Source organism: Budorcas taxicolor, chromosome 13, assembly GCF_023091745.1.
Source record: "Budorcas taxicolor isolate Tak-1 chromosome 13, Takin1.1, whole genome shotgun sequence".
Lineage (NCBI taxonomy): Eukaryota > Metazoa > Chordata > Mammalia > Artiodactyla > Bovidae > Budorcas > Budorcas taxicolor.
Genome location: NC_068922.1, coordinates 69828846 through 69840872, shown reverse-complemented (window position 1 = coordinate 69840872; position 12027 = coordinate 69828846). Strand labels below are relative to the sequence as shown.

The 12027-nt window shown below is 47.5% G+C and overlaps 1 protein-coding gene across 4 annotated transcripts in view; it reads left to right on the top strand.

The window, feature by feature from the left end:
* The window catches only part of ZHX3 (zinc fingers and homeoboxes 3), a 116352-nt gene that overhangs the window by 8318 nt on the left and 96007 nt on the right, over positions 1–12027 (top strand). Inside the window, exon 1 of one of the 4 annotated variants that reach the window (XM_052651127.1) lies at positions 5084–5163. The exons of the other annotated variants lie outside the window; for them this stretch is intronic. The gene's annotated coding sequence lies outside the window, so the exon portion shown is untranslated. Of the gene's footprint in view, positions 1–5083; positions 5164–12027 lie in introns of those variants that run through there. 4 annotated transcript variants of the gene reach the window in all.

The window sequence follows — 12027 nt, the reverse complement described above, 5'->3', positions numbered from 1 at the left end:
CCTCCCCCTCCCCACCCCATCCCGCCCCTCCGGGTCGTCACGGAGCACCGGCTTGAGTTCCCTGTACCATGCAGCAACTTCCCGCTAGCCATGCACGTGACTTATGCTAACGTATGTAGCTTAGTGCTGCTCTCTCAATTGGTCCCGCCTCTCCTCTTGTAATTCTTCATACTTAGGCAGGATTGGGAAAGGTGGCTGTAGTGGATAAGAACACGGGAGGCCAGCTGCTTGGGTCTGAAGTGAGGCAGGTGAGGGCGAACCTTAGCCCATGACTCTTAATAGCTTGCCTTTCCAGGTTTAGCTGATGGCAGAGGCTCTGAATTAAGAGACCCTCCATTAGAGTCTGTCACCCTGGCTAAAGCAAGAAGAGACAGCTGGTGATGACAGAGACAAAACTACCTCTACAAAGTCATCCAAAGGATAGCAGTTTGGGGACACTCCGAGAGGAAGCAGTCTTGTTTGCCTCCGTGGTCTCTGAATACATTAATCAATCATAATTACTATCCTGTTCAGCAGGATTAGGTCAAATTATGGTTTGATTAGTTCAGAAAGGTTGAGGAGGAAGTAATGCAGTTTAATTTAGAAAGCTTCCATTCTAATCTTGCATGTTTTAGTACTTGAGTTGCCAGTAATATTAACTTATGTGACACAGTTCTACCTCTGAGGACACTGGATTAAAAACCCTTTACTCAGTGAAAAGCCAAAGACGAGAGCAGTTCTTATCCCCACGGGGCCGCGCACACGACTGGATGGTACCGTGGTACCAGAAGGCCTGCCACCCCTGATCCCAGCTTTTATGAAGAAAATTCTGTTTGTTTCCATGATAAGCACAGGGACTCCTACAGGAGAACAGCTGCTAGAGAGGGAACTTCTGGTTCCCCATCCAAGATAATATTTCTTACCTCACGGGGTCACCGTGAGTAGCATAATTGCTCTCAAAAAGCCAATGTTAGCTATTAATGTTATATGGAGAAAAAAAGGAGAAGACTTTTAGCCCCGTCAACAAATTAGGGTTTGGTTAAGAGTGAAAGACCATAACTGACGGTGCTTGTTTCACTGACTCCTGTTTTGTTTATAAAAATGACCAGGAAATTAACTCTTTGGCTTGGGATTTATAATCATTCTGTTGATTCTGACCATCCTGGGCTGACTGCTTAGAATCCCCTACTGCTGGTGAGGAGGGTGTGAGTTTGAGCTGCGTGTTTAGAATATTAAACTATACTTAGCGCCTGGTTCGTCATGGCCAAACACTAAAAGCTTCGGGAAAACAATGCTGTTGGCCCTGCCAGACAGAAGTAGTTGCTTTGGACCTTGAGCTTGAAACTTAACTTGCCAGATCGCGTGCTCTGTTTCTTATTTCCTCGTAGCGCTGTCGGTACTGAGGGGCCTGGCTTTCAAACTTGATGAACTGGGCACCAAACGTGGCACAGAGTCTCGGCTATATTCCCGTCACTTTGCACGTCCTTCCACGTGCTGCTCCGTTTCCCTGCTGAACTGCCGGCAGCCATCTGCATGCACATTTTGAGACCCAGAAAATGTGGCAATGGAGGCTTAACAGTGCCAGCCATGCCAGAATTTTCTGTTTGCGAGTTGAAATTTTTAAAAAGTAATTCCCTTTTAGGGAAAAAAAAAGAAAAGAAAAACCAAACGGGAATTTAGAATATTTTTCCCTTGTAGAAAAACATTGTCTTCTAAAGCTGAGAAATACTGAGCAGAGGCCAAAGAGGGTTAGTGATACTAAATGTGGTCTCTAATATCACACTTTTCCTGTCCTCCAGAGCTCAGGACCCCCGAAGGCTCTGCTGCGTTATGGTGCCCTTGACAGTATCTGAATCACTTAAAGAGTATTTCAGTTTGTGAAGTGTTTGTATGCCTGTTGAACTAGGCACTTTGGGGTTAAAAAAAAGTCTCTGGTGTCCAAGAACTTTTTTTTTTAAGTTAGGCAAGGTGCATTTAAGTCTCTTAACCTAAAGTAGATCGTGCACTGTGCTGCAAAGAAGGTATAATAAAAATGTGGGTTACCAGACAACAGAGAGGTTATTTCTGGTGGTGGGTGGAGGTGGCAAGAGGGGGTTGCAGGATACTTTCAGGGAATATTTGTCATCAGACTAGATCTTGAAGGTTGGGGAGAATTTTGAACGCTTCTTGATATTCTGTGTTTACTCAGGCATCGTATTTTACCAAGACTATAGAAATATTTTTGTGCTTAATGAATTAGCTTTCAGTTATCTAAATGACTCATCCAACATGCCTCAAGCCTTAATTACTTTGCATAACTTGTCTCCCTAAGTAACATATGAAGTATTAAGGAATGTGTGATGGCGAAAGGCTTTTATGGAAGCCCTTGAAGATAATCTTGGGATCATAGTGGATATCTCACATCCCTGAAGAAACGGAAACATTGTGCCGTGGTGGTGAGCAGGAAATCAGAAGGCAGTGGAGGGCACATGTTTGGGTGTGTCATTTAGGAACTGGGGGAAGATGGCAACGTCTTGGGGACGCTGGTGAAGACCCGATAGGGAAGGAACATCTGCTGGGTTAGGAGGCCTCTTTTTGTTTTAATGACTTTTTAAAGAGTCATTCACTTTTTCATTTTTGTCCTCACTGGGTCTTTTTTGCTGTGTGCGGGTTTGCTCTGGTTGCAGAGAGCGGGGACTACTCTCCATTGCGGTGCGCAGGCTTCTCACTGCGGTGGCTTCTCTCGCTGCGGAGCACAGGCTCTAGAACCTGCGGGCTCCGGTAGTTGTGGCACATGGGCTTAGTTGCCCCGCAGCATGTTAGATCTTCCCGCGTCAGGAACTGAATGTGTGTCCCTTGCATTGACAGGTGGACCCTTAACGTCTGGACCACCAGGGAAGCCCTCGAGGCCTCTTGAATACCCTGATAAACTGAAGGTGGCCAGCTCCTTCTTGTTCTCCCTTGATCTAATGGGACTGAGCACAGGGTTTTATAGAAAGGCTGTGAAGCCATGCCCAGAATTTCTCTTCCTGCCCCAAGCCTCTGTGTTCCCTGTTGCTTGTTCTGCCTCAGACCTGCATCTTCGTGCTACAGATTCAGTCATGTTGCTGTGCATCCCTCTGAATGAATTGTTGCTCCTTGAGCAAGCCCATTTGTTGCCATGGTAAGTTAGTGACAGCTGGATCATTGTACCAGCCGTGCAAATGGTTCTGCTCTGCCAGAGACCTTGCCATTTTTCCTTTCCCATGTGAAGGCTCTATTTTCAGTCTTCCACTTGCTCCATCAGACCAACACTTAATTTTCTAGGAAGCTGAAAAACATACTTCTTGCTACTTTATGTGCTGAAATGGGGCCCTGGCTCAGAATTCTGATCCCCTTGGGAATAAACACATTGGGTTTTGAAAAGATACTATTTTCTTTTTCCTTTATTCCTCGTGATGCCAATAGCATTTTAAAAGCCAAGGGATTTGGCAGTGCACTACGCCCCATCCTACCATCAAGGTGACTAAAGCAACTCTGAGAGAATAAATTCAGTTGTTCACCAATGATGTACTTTTTGTCTGCTGTGTGTCAGGTACTGTGCTAGACCCCATGGGGGAGCAAAAGTCAGACGTGGTCTCTCTGTGGCCTCATGCCACTGAGAGTCTGGAGGCCCCATGGCCAGGAAGCCAGGATAGGTTTGTGGAGTAACGATAGGTGGGGGCAGAAAGGCCTGGTTAGTCTCACTTTTGCCTTTTACCAGTTACGTGATCCTAGGCATTTGCCCCTCTTTCCTGTCAGATAGAATAAAACACATTTTAAAAAGGTTTATAAAAGTCTTATAAAACTTAAATGACAATACATAAATAAGAATTTGAAAAGGTCAAGTTACCTATATGCAAATATAGGTAGAGGAAATCAGCCTCTGTCTTGTTCAGTAGGAATAGCTGATGGAGAGTTTGCACAACTCCTCGGCTTCAGAAAATGACCAAATACAATATTTGGACTAAATATTATTAATATTTCACTAATTCTAATGTTGATTAATAACAAACAAGACAACCAGCTATTTGTCAGTGCCTGAAGTTAACATGGACGAATACCAGACCACTTAACCTGCCTCTTGAGAAATCTGTATGCAGGTCAGGAAGCAACAGTTAGAGCTGGACATGGAACAACAGACTGGTTCCAAATAGGAAAAGGAGTACATCAAGGCTGTATATTGTCACCTTGCTTATTTAACTTATATGCAGAATACATCATGAGAAACGCTGGACTGGAAGAAACACAAGCTGGAATCAAGATTGCCGGGAGAAATAGCAATAACCTCAGATATGCAGATGACACCACCCTCATGGCAGAAAGTGAAGAAGAACTAAACAGCCTCTTGATGAAAGTGAAAGAGGAGAGTGAAAAAGTTGGCTTAAAGCTCAACATTCAGAAAACGAAGATCATGGCATCTGGTCCCATCACTCATGGGAAATAGATGGGGAAACAGTGGAAGCAGTGTCAGACTTTATTTTGGGGAGGGGGGCTCCAAAATCACTGTAGATGGTGATTGCAGCCATGAAATTAAAGATGCTTACTCCCTGGAAGAAAAGTTATGACCAACCTAGATAGTATATTTAAAAGCAGAGACATTACTTTGCCGACTAAGGTCCGTCTAGTCAAGGCTATGGTTTTTCCTGTAGTCATGTATGGATGTGAGAGTTGGACTGTGAAGAAGGCTGAGCGCCGAAGAATTGATGCTTTTGAACTGTGGTGTTGGAGAAGACTCTTGAGAGTCCCTTGGACTGCAAGGAGATCCAACCAGTCCATTCTGAAGGAGATCAACCCTGGGATTTCTTTGGAAGGAATGATGCTAAAGCTGAAGCTCCAGTACTTTGGCCACGTCATGCGAAGAGTTGACTCATTGGAAAAGACTCTGATGCTGGGAGGGATTGGGGGCAGGAGGAGAAGGGGACGACCGAGGATGAGATGGCTGGATGGCATCACTGACTCGATGGACATGAGTCTGAGTGAACTCCGGGAGTTGGTGATGGACAGGGAGGCCTGGCGTGCTGCGATTCATGGGGTTGCGAAGAATCGGACACGACTGAGTGACTGGACTGACTTAGTCACCCCTCCATGTGTGATCACTTAGTCGTGTCTGACTCTTTGAGACCCCATGGACTGTAGCCTGCCAGGCTCCTCTGTCCATGGGATTATCCCGGTGAGAATACTGGAGTGAGTTGCCATTTCCCTGACTCCAGAGAGTCTGTTTGAGTCCAGGACTGCACATCCGTTCAGGCTGCATTTCCAGCCTGCTGGTCTTCCCTGCAGATTTCAGACTTGTCAGTCCCTTACCATCATATGAGCTGGCTCCTTCAAGTAGATCTCTTAATTTGTATGTGCGCGCACACACACACACACACGTATTGTGTACATGCACCACACGCACACACACGTATTGTATTGGTTCTGTTTCTGTGGAGAACCCAGATTGCTACAGTAGTCGACAGGTATTGTCATTATCAATGCAGAAAGAGTAGGAACAAGTGTGGCAAGCAAGGTGCTAAGTGTGGTTGTAGCCATGTTGAGGTTGAGGGGCCCGTGGAGTCCATAGGGAGATGTGCATGCGTGCGTGCTCAGTCATGTCCAGCTCTGCAGCCCTGTGGACTCTGGCCTGCCAGCCTTCTCAGTCCATGGAATTCTCCAGGCAAGAATACTGGAGTGGGTTGCCATTTCCTCCTCCAGGGGATCTTCCTGATCTAGGGATCAAACCTGAGTCTCTTGAGTCTCCTGCATTGGCAGGCAGGTTCTTTACCAACTGTGCCACCTGGGAAATCTCCAGGGAGATACCAGCAGGGAAGTGTAGCCAGGATGTGAAGAGCTCACACGAGAGGTCTGCACTGCAGAGATGTAAGATCGGAAGATACTTGCATACCAATTTGAAGTATGTAGCTGTCAGTTGAAGCTGTATGTGGGGTGATTTCAGAGAGAGAGCCGAGTAAGGTAAGAGGAGGATCAACATGGAGCCATAGGAAACAAGGACATTCAGGGGAGAGGCAGAGGAAAAGAAGCCAGAACCAAGGAGGAGCAGACAGAGACGAGGAGGGTGCAGAGAGCATGGGTTGTGGAAATCAAGGCAGAGAAATGTCAAGAGTGCAGCACTGTCAGGTGCCCTGAAGAGGCCAAAGGAAACGTTGCTGTCCGCCCACTGAGCCCAGCTCTTAGGAGGCATCATTAGAGGTGACCGTTTCGGTGTCATAGTTCGTTAGAGCCGGTGGAATAGAGCAGGGGTCCCCAACCTCCTGGATCTCATGCCTGGTGATCTGGGGTGGAGCTGATGTAGTCATAACAGAAATAAAGTGCACAGTAAATGTAATGTCCTTGAAGCATCCCGAAACTCTTCCCCTGCCCCAGTTGGTGGGAAGACTGTCTTCCTCAAAACGGGTCCCTGGTGCCAAAAAGGTGGGGGACTGCTGGGATAGAGGACCGGGTGATGAAGTGGAGATCTGGATCTACTCTTAAAGGAGATCAGTGATGAAGTATGAGGAGAAGAAGGGCTGTGGGCTTCCTGAGGAAGGGGTGATTTTAGGATGCGAGGGATTCTAGCATCTTCAGAGGCTGAAGAGACAGAGCTCGAAGAAAGGACGAAGGCAGGGATTCAGGGGAGAGAAAGGATAAGTGATTGATGAAGGTGTCCTCCGTGGATGGACGCACATGCACAGGGGGTGGTCAACAACATTACCAGAGGAGGGCTGCCTCTGGCATTTGGTTTGGGAAGGGGATGGCCATGTGAGGGTACAGGTGTGTCTATAGGAGCTTCGGGCTGGAAGTTCTGCCCTCATAAAAGCATCTAGTTTCTTTGTGAAGGGGACCCCTGGCAGCAAGTGACAGCCAGGGGACAGCGTGTGCAGAAAGGTCTTTGTGAAAGTGGAGGCTGATTATTGTTCCCCCTTGTCTATTGTATGAAAGTTAAACTCCACAACCTGATGTTTATAAAGTCCTCCACAGTCTGCCTTTAGCCAATCCTGCCAGACTCCCTCCCTATCTTCCTTTGTTTTATTCCAACACCCTTGTGTACTCCAGCTGAGAGTATCTCTGTTGTAGCCCTGGAGTGTGGCTCTGAGAGGCTGGATGCTGCAGGGGAGATGCCAGTGGACTGTGAGTCGGGAGTCCTGTGGTCCAATCCAGGCTCCTCCATTTACTAGCAGTGGGACCTTGGACCCACCTTAACTTCTCTAAGTCTGTTTCTTTGTTTGCAAACTATTAATTATAACAGCACTGATGATACGTGATGATGGTGATGGTTGTGTCAGATGAGAAAACATGTTTCAAAGTAGTCTGAAGAGAATTGTTGTTGTTTAGTCACTAAGTTGTGTCCGACTCTTTGCGACCCCATGAATCACAGCACACCAGCTTCCTTGTCCTTCACCATCTCCTGGAGTTTCCTCAAACTCATGTCCATTGAGTCAGTGATGCCATCCAACCATCTCATCCTCTGTTGCCCTCTTCTTCTCTTGCCCTCAGTCTTTCCCAGCATCAGGGTCTTTTCCAGTGAGTCAGCTCTTCACATCAGGTGGTCAAGGTATCGGAGCTTCAGCATCAGTCTTTCCAGTGAATATTCAGTGTTGATTTCCTTTAGGATTGACTGGTTTTATCTTTTTGTTCTTCCGGGGACTCTCAAGAGTCTTCTTATCTAGCACCACAGCTCGAAAGCATCAATTCTTTGGTGTTCAGCCTTCTTTATGGTCCAGCTCTCATATCCATACATGACTACTGGAAAAACCATAGCTTGACTATAGGGACCTGTCAGCAAAGTGATGTCTCTGGTTTTTCATACGCTGTCTAAGTTTGTCTTAGCTTTTCTTCTGAGGAGCAAGCATCTTTTACTTTCATGGGTTGCAGTGATTTTGGAGCCCAATGAGGATAAGGAGTATGTAAATGAAGCTGGTTTCATCAGACCACGAGTGATCCTAGATTCAGGCTTCTGTATAAATTCTCTTCTTTACCACTAGAATCCTCCCCCTTGCTCTCCAGCTATCTAAATTCAGCCTGTATTATCTAAAGAAATGCTAGTTCCTATAATAGATAAACCCTGCTGAAATCTCAGTGGCTTAAAACATTTTTGAAGTGACTTAGCATCAGCAGCAGCAGCATGTTCATTTTAAATCCGGTCAACCATGGCGATGGGGGGACCCAGACTGATGCTCTGCCATCTTCAAACCATGGTTTGCATGGTTCCTGGGGGGCGTTGACATCAGGCAGCAAGGTGGGGAAAGAGAAAGTTGATGATCGGGAGGCTTTGATGCTTCAAGCCTAGGATGGAGGCTGGTGCCTAAGGCCAGAGGAGAGATGGTTGAGAGGAGGCGTTTACTGCATGGGAGATAAACGTGGGGTGTGTGGGGTGGTGGGGCCTGAAGACAGGGAGGCAGGACCAGTGGAGTCTGGGCCGGAACAGGCGGGCCCCTCCTTCAGCCACGAGGGACAGAGCCTGGAAAGGGAGGAGGGCCTGGGGGCCCAGGACTGGTTCCCAGTGACGGGAGGCGCCAGGAAGGCAGGACAGAGGCCCCTGGGTCAGGGGAGACGGAGGTCCCTGGGTCAGGGGAGACGGAGGTGAGAACCAGGGTGTGCACACACCTTCTGAGACGAGCTTCCCAGAGCTGGGGAGGCAGACCCTGTTCATCCTTTTCAAGATGAGAAACTGGTGAGGTGGTGCCTTGACCAGAGACGATCAATACGCAGGAGAGAAGTGAGCTAGGACTTGAGGGTTTTGAGGTCCAGGACCCTGGCGGTGAGAGCCAGGAAATATCCCACCTGGAGAACTGGAGAATTTGGACTCTGAAGATGGCTAGAGGTGTGAAGGGGGGTAGGGGAGGAGAGGGCCTCTGCGGTGGCGGTTCCTTCACAGGTGATGCACCCTTTGCTGCTTGGGTTGGAGCAGGGAGGGCAAGAGAGGAGTGGTGCAGGCAGAGGGAGCTGCCTGAGTATAGCTCCTGAGGCAGAGAAGTGCTTAGAGGGTTTAGGGACTAAAAGGAGGCTGGCAGGAGGGCCAGGGCATGGGCAGATGCTGGGGAGGGAAGCAGGGCCCAGGCCACACAGCGTGGACAGGCTGTGGCAGGGAGGCGAGGGTTCCTTCTCAGGGCTTTGAGTGAGGAATCACAGTGGTCTGATTTATAGTTTAAAAAGACCCCTCAGGCTGTTGTATGGAGAATGGGTGGAAGGGAGGTCACAGTGTATGCTGGCTGCGGTGGGTGAGGGAAAAGGAGGACTTTAGGACGGAAGTGAGTCTGGAGCTCAGGAGAGAGGTTCAGGCTGGCAAAGAAAATTTGATGCTGTATTTCCGGTTGGCTCCCTCCCTATTCTCAGCCAAACTTCCTCTGAGAAGCCTTATCCATAGTCTCCACTTCCTTACCTCCTCAGCTCAACCCTCTGTGCTCTGGCCTCTGTCCCTGCCACTTCCCTGAAATGTCTCGGGCAAAGGGCACTCAAGGCCCTTTATGATTAGCCAAGTCCAGGCCTTTGACCCTTGCCTGGCTTGACTTGCATCCAGTCACACTGTGAGCCATCCCTGCCTTTAATGGCTCCTTAGCCCCCTGTCTCTCTGGTCCTTCTGTGGTCCCCAAGTCCTTAGACCAGTCCAGAAATGATAGCATTACCCAGGCTTCTGACCTTGGTCTTCCTGGATTCCCTCTGTGTTTCTTAGAAAAGGAGGAGGCCTCCCCTCTTTCATCAAGACAGTGCATACTTGCCTTTCCGCTTCATTCCAAGTACCCCCTCCTCCAGGAAGCCTTCCCTGACCCCTCAGACTGGGTTCTGCTTCTCCTCCATTTCTCCTGGAGCTTAATGTGGGTATGGGGGCACTTAGCACCCTGTGTATTTACCAGTCTCCTCAGCCTAACAGTGCTGGAAGGGTAGGGTTATGACAAAAGACCCCGGGATCTAGGACAAAGATTGCTTTCTCCAGTTCAGGTGAAAGCCACACTCCATAATGAAGGTACCTCCACCTGACTGTGAGTCTTTAGTAGATGATTCATTTCTCACTGGGTCTGAAGGCTGTAAAGTCTGGTATAGTGTCTTCTGTGAACAGAAGGAATTCCTTTAACTGTAAAGAATTAGTCATTGTCTCCATCTTTTGAAAGGAAAACATCTGAGAACTTAAGAATATGAATTGCTTCAGAAGAGCTTCTGGAGACCTGCATTGCCTGGTAACTTGGTTCTCCGCTCCTTTGTCCCCACCCCTAAACCTGTTCCCTGGGCCTCAGATTTTGTGATTCCAGAATTCCAGGTTTGACATTACAACTGCCTCCATGATGAGGAGCACCAGCGTTCTCCTGGGCTCAACTAGGTTTGCCCACGGAGGCAGCAAGTGGGCTGAATGAAGGACAAGCCTCCGCCTTGATACCCTCCTCTCCTGCTGCTGTTATTTAGTCGCTAGGTCACGTACTACTCTCTTGTGGCCCCATGGACTGCAGCCCGCCAGGCTCCTCTGTCCACGGGATTTCCCAGGCAAAAAGACTGGAGTGGACTGCCCTTTCCTTCTCCAGGGGATCTCCCAACCCAAGGATTGAACCCACGTCTCCTCTGTTGCAGGCAAACTGAGCCTGCAAACTCTGCCACTGAGCCCTTTATCCTGCTGACCTGGAGTGAAAAAGAAGAGGTCAGCAGAGACAGCAAAGCATACACAGCTTGCATCTAGAGTTTCAGCAAGGTTTTGGGTGATTCATGTCACCAGACTCTCATGCTTCGCTTTCGGATGTCTTTTTCTACGCTTTTGAATTCTTTCTTTTGTCTTTTCTCTCAGTTCCAAATCCACTTTATCTTTTTTGGCAGGTGAAACAAAGACAAGAAAATGTTGAATCACTTTCTTCTCAGTGGCTTGGTTTTTAGAATCTTTTTTGATTTTTTTTTTACCCCCTATGTTTAGTTTCCTGAGCTTAACAGAGCAAAAAGCAGAGATGCCTTTGACTAAATGGAACTCTTAGCTTTGTTACTCGAAACAATGCTGCAGGTTTTACTTAGTCTTTTTGAATGTAGTGTTGGGCTGATTATTTTCTAAAAGAATAAAGAACTATGAGACCGTTATGTATTTTTAATTGTAGACACCTCTCGGATGAAGTAAGACTGCCTAAGTGTGTGTAGTCATGGACTGAGTCTTGGCCCCCAGATGACTCTCTCGAGACCTCGTTGTCATCAGGATGAGAAACGCGTGCACACATGGGCAAGCATTTGTGCTCCGTTGATTCCCACTTATGTTTATTTCTAGTGTCCAAAGAAGACAATAGGGTTACAGATACTCAGATAGGAAAGGATGCAGAGTTTTCCAGTGTGTCTACTAGTGAGATGCCAAGTCCCCTTCTTTTCTTTTTCCTTTTGTGTGGCTTTATTTATTTCTTTATGGCTGTGCTCGGTCTTCATTGCTCAGCAGACTTTCTCTGGTTGCGGCCAGCAGGGTCTACTCTTCGTTGAGGTGCATGGGCTTCTCATTGCCGTGGCTTCTCTGGCTGCACAGCACAGGCTCCAGGCGCACAGGCCAAACCCCCCTCTTATGTGCGGGACCGCTCTGTTAGCCTGAGAACATTCTTCCTCACAGGAGGCTACAATCTCTGACCCTCTGGATTTACTTAGTCTTTTTCCGCAACATATAGCATATTCAACCTTTTAAGTACCTGAAGACAGCAAGCTTTTCTCTGTAGACTATGAATTCCTAGTTTCTTCAGATAAAACCTCCTTCCTTATTCTCCGTATTGTGATCTTGATAGAGGCATCCCAAGGTCTTGTTACCTTTTTCTGGTGGCTCCAACTCTTGTTGAGCTGAATCTTAGCTGAAACCCATCCTCGTGGAACCCACCTCTGAGTAAAGGTTCTAAAATGTCTACTTAACAGAATATATTTTTTTTTAATCTCTGTAGTGTTATGTAATAGTAAAGCTTTTTGTTACAGTTGATAATGTTGTAATATACTTTCCTTTAAAAGAAGACAAAGGCTTTTAAGTCCTAGGGTGCAGGTAAAATGCCAGCAAGGCCAGGGAATTTGATTTTTCGCCAGAGGAGGCTTTAGCTAGTTCAGTTGGGTCTGATGATAAAGGCTGGCATTGACTGTGCC